The 4922-nt window shown below is 37.2% G+C and overlaps 1 pseudogene; it reads left to right on the plus strand.

Moving 5' to 3' along the window:
* The first annotated feature begins 1774 nt into the window (after nucleotides 1-1774).
* LOC102833289 lies at nucleotides 1775-2445 on the plus strand (annotated as a pseudogene).
* The last annotated feature ends 2477 nt before the right edge of the window (nucleotides 2446-4922 follow it).

Below are 4922 nucleotides of genomic sequence, written 5' to 3' on the forward strand. Positions count from 1 at the left end.
CTCCGCGGGAGAAAGATGAGGCGTTCTGCTCCCGTAAAGATTTACAGCCTCGGAAACCCTGTACAGGGTCGCTATGGGTCGGAACCGACTCGACGGCACTAAACAACAACAAACTACAACCAAAAGATTAGTGATTTGAACACACAGCTGTTCAATAGGAGAAAGAGAAAGCAATGTGTTTTTTAAAGATTTACAGTCTACAAAATTCTCTGGAACAGTTCTAATCTAAAATATGTTGGTATTGTGAAGTGCTGTAGAGTCAGTTCTGACTCAGATTGACCCTGTATAAGGTTTCCAAGGAAGTGCTGATGAATTTGAACTGCCGGCCTTGTGGTTCAAATCAAGCTTTCAGTCTAGTGTATTATCTTGCAGCAGCACATCAGCATCACTATAAGTTGGAATTCATTTGGTGGCAGTGGATTTCAGGGTTTCTTCAATATTTACTCAGTTTTTCACATATTGGAGAATCCCATATGTCTTCATTGGACTAATCATTCTTTTTGTCTTCAACCAATCCCATGACTTTAAATACCATCTATATGATCACTTGTCTGTCACTCTGTTGTACTTTGGTGATGTGCATGTGGTTGGGATTCTGGAAGCTATGTTGCTGATATTTTAAATACCAGCATGGTCTCCCATAGTGTACAATTTTCAGATGGGTCTTCAGAACAAGGCAGACTAGGAAGGATAAATGGACAATTTCTAAATATTTAGTAATGGAAATTATTATGAATAGCAGTGGAATACTAGCAGATGGCTCCAAAATATTGAATATTGAAACATGATGAACAGTACCAGAATATTGTTATAGATAGTGTCAGAAGAAGAGTCACTCAGGTTTGAAGCCACTCAAAATACAACTGGGGAAGAGCTGCTCCAAAGTGCAGTTGACCATGTTGACACAAATGGAGAAAAACTCTTGGGACATTCATTTTCTGATTGGGCACAACTCAAAATGAGGAGAAACAGCTGGCAACATCCATTAATAATCAGAACATGGAATATAGAAAGTACGAATCTAGAAAAATCAGGAGTTGTGAAAAATAAAATTGAACACATAAGCATGTATATTTTAAGCATTAGTGACCTTAAAGAGACTGGCGTTGGCCACTTTGAATGTTACAATCGTGTGGTCTACATTGCAGGAATGACAAATTGAAGAGTAATGTCATATTTACCTTCAAAAAGAACTATCTTCAAGTACAGTGCTGTCTATGATGGCTATAAAGGATACTATCCATAGATCTATAAGGATGACCAGTTAATACTAGTACTATTCAAATTTACACACCATCCATCAAAGTCAGAAATGATAAAATTGAGAACATCTATCAGCTTTGTAAGTCTGAAACTGATCAAACATGCAATCAGTATGTATTGATAATTATTGACTATTGAGTGCAAAGTTTCAAAACAGAGGAATGATCAGTCGGTGGGAAACGTGGCTTTGGTGATAGAAATGGTGCTAGAAATCACGATAGAATTTTGTAAGACCAATGAGTTCTTCATTGCAAACACCTTTTATAAAGAACATAAAATATGATATACACATGGAACTCAGCATATGGAATACACAGAAATCAAATTGAGTACATTTGTGGAAAGAGATGGTGGAAAGCTCCATATTATCAGTAAAAAAAGACAAGCAGGGGCACCTCTGTAATGATTTCTCCTGGCCCTGTTTATGTCAGGGCCAGGCCTGGGGAGGATGGCAACCTACAGCCTGGCCTTGGTGGAATAAGGTCTGGAGGGGATGGGATGGAGACTGACCATGTCAGAGATGCCCTGCAGTAACCTGCAGCACTGGGGTACTACCAGTTTTAGGAGAGGCACCAATTTCAATGCTTGGGGCCAGCTGGTGGAGGCAATAGATGAGTATCAGATTTTAGCAAGACATCTACAAAAACAGGCTTAATCTCAACCAATAATTCTGAATTCACAGAAGAACAAAAGAAAACCATAGGCAAAACTGCAACACACTTGGAGTTGAGAAGTGCAGCTTTACAGTCCACACAGTCCCGAGAGGAATTTAAATTGGAGGATCTAAAGAAGCTTGAACAAATCCTAAAGAATATTCTTACATATCATGAATTCTCATTTGATGTTCAGCCTGTCCCATTAAGAAGAATTTTAGCAACTGGTAAAGAAGAGAATTTGGAATTTGAAGAAGAGGAAGAAGACGGTACTGCTGGAGCAGGGTTTCCTGATTCTTTTCCTGATAGATTTCTTGTCACTTTATTACCACACTTGCCATCAGAACCAGGAATGACATTACTCACCATCAGAATTGAAAAAATTGATCTGAAAGATGCCGGGCAGTGCATCCATCCCTATATCACACTTAATATAAAGAATCTGAATGGAATAGATAAAACTCCTGTGCAAGATACTCCTATGGCTTCAAGAAAAGAATACGTTTATTTTAATGTGGATTCTACATGAGAGTGTGCCCCAAATTGTAGCAGAGATTTTCCAGATGGCCAGAACAGTTTTGTTTGTTTGTTTGTTTGTTTTTTTAATGAAGAGTTTTAGTCATGATGTTTAGCTGTTCTCTACCACATTGCTACACTTCTTGATAATGATTCTATGCTTCATGGTAGAATCATCTCAGAAGAATAATACATTTTTATGAGTAGTCAGCTGTTGTAAGGTAGCCAGCAGGTAGTTTAATAGTGTCTTCTAAATCAGATCACCTAAAAATAACTGAGATGGGTGCTAATGAGATACTGCAGGAATAACTACTGTTTTTCTGACACTGATTGTGAAACCTTACAAACCAGCATACCTATTTTTACAGTGATGAGTATGCAAACCTGGAAAGATATTCCTTTGTTTCTGATATTTGCAGCTAGGACTGCCATTTATTTCCTGTTTAGATATACTGATATCTATCCATATGAAAATATGCAGATCATTAGCTAATTGTAATTTGACTTATTTACATTACTTTTTTGCTTAATAATGGGGCATAATGAAACATTGATAGGACACATAAAGTGGATATCAATACGCAGCATTTTACAATTTGTGGCAGGCTTTCTGTGGGTTAGATACAAAGCCCACATATTTTAGTATTCATCATTTTTAATGAACAGTGCTAGCATGAGGGGAATGCAGTGTCAGTACTTATCTTGTTTTTAAACTAATATAATCCTACTTACCACTCATCTGTCAGTTTGTCATATTGTGGCCGCTTGTGAGTTGCTCTGATTCTGGAAGCTATGCCATGGGTATTTTAAATACCAGTAGGGTCACCCATGGTGAACTGGTGGACAGGTTTCAGATGAGCTTCCAGACAAAGACAGACTAGGAAGGAGAAGGGATGAACTTCTTTGGAATATTTAATTACTGAAAACTTTATGAATAACAGAAAACCCTGTCAGATACAGTGCTGGAAAATGAGTCCCTCAAGTTGGAAGGAACTCAAAATGCAACTGGGGAAGAACTGCCTCCTCAAAGTAGACTTGACCGTGATGAAGCAAATGGAGTAAAGCCGATGGGAATAAAGCCCTCAGGGCTTTTGCTAATGGGGCACAACTTCATTTGCTAATGAGGCACAAGTCAAAATGAAGATAAACTGTAAACATTCATTAGTAATCAGAACATGGATTGTACAAAATATGAATTTAGGAAAATTGAAAATTGTCAAAAATGAAATGGAATGTACAAACATTGATATCTTAGGCATTGATGAGCTGAAATGGACTGCTATTGGCCATTTTGAATCTGAAATCCACATGGTTTACTATGCTGTGAATGACAAATTGACAAGGAACGGTGTTGCATTCATTGTAAAAAAGAATATATGCTGATCAGTCATCAGGTACAACACTGTATGTAATAGGATAATATCCGTGTGCCTAGAGGGAAGACCAGTTAATACCACTATTATTCAAATGTATTCATGAACCACTAAAGCCAGTGAGGATGAAATAGAAGAATATTACCAACTTCTTCAATCTGAGATTGATCAAACATGCAATCAAGATGTATTGATCATTACTGGTGATTAGAATGCAAACAAAGACACAAAGATCAGTAGTTGGAGCATATGGCCTTAGTGAAAGAAATGATGCTGGAGCTAGCATGAAAGAATTCTGCAAAACCAATGATTTGTTCATTTTAATACCGTTTTTACACAGTACAAGAGATGACTGTACACATGGATCTCACCAGATAGAATACATAGAAATCAAATTGACAATATGTGTTGAAAGAGAAGGTGGAAAAGTTCCATATTATCAGCCAAAACAAGGCTAGGGGCAGATTGTGGAACAGAACATCAATAGCTCAAATGCAATTACAGATGGAAGCTGAAGAAAATGAAAACAAGTCCATGAAAGCCAAAATATGAACTTAAATATATCCCACCTGAATTTATAGATCATTTGAAAAACACATTTGATACATTAAATACTAAAGACTGAAGACCAGAAGAGTTGTGGGATGACATCATTTGATACATTAAATACTAAAGACTGAAGACCAGAAGAGTTGTGGGATGACAAGAGTTGTGGGATGAACATCATAAAAGAAGAAAGCAAAAAGTCATGAAGAAGACATAAAGAAGAAAAAGATTAATATGGTTGTCAGAAGAGACATTGAAACTTGCTCTCCAGCATAGCAATGCAAAAGAAAATGGAAGAAATGAGGAGGTACAAGAGCTGAACAGAAAATTTTAAAGGTCAGCTAAAGAAGACAAAGTCAAATATTACAACAAAATGTACAAAGATCTGGAATTAGAAAACCAAAATGTTAGAGCACTCTAAGCATTTCTCAAGCTGGGGGAACTGAAAAAAAAATTCCAGCCTCGACTTTCATTATTGAATGATTGTTGTTGTTGTTGTTGTCAGGTGCCATCGAGTCGGAACCGACTCATAGCGACTCCATGCACAGCAGAACGAAACAATGTTCGATCC

This window comes from Chrysochloris asiatica, unplaced genomic scaffold, assembly GCF_000296735.1.
Source record: "Chrysochloris asiatica unplaced genomic scaffold, ChrAsi1.0 scaffold00088, whole genome shotgun sequence".
NCBI lineage: Eukaryota > Metazoa > Chordata > Mammalia > Afrosoricida > Chrysochloridae > Chrysochloris > Chrysochloris asiatica.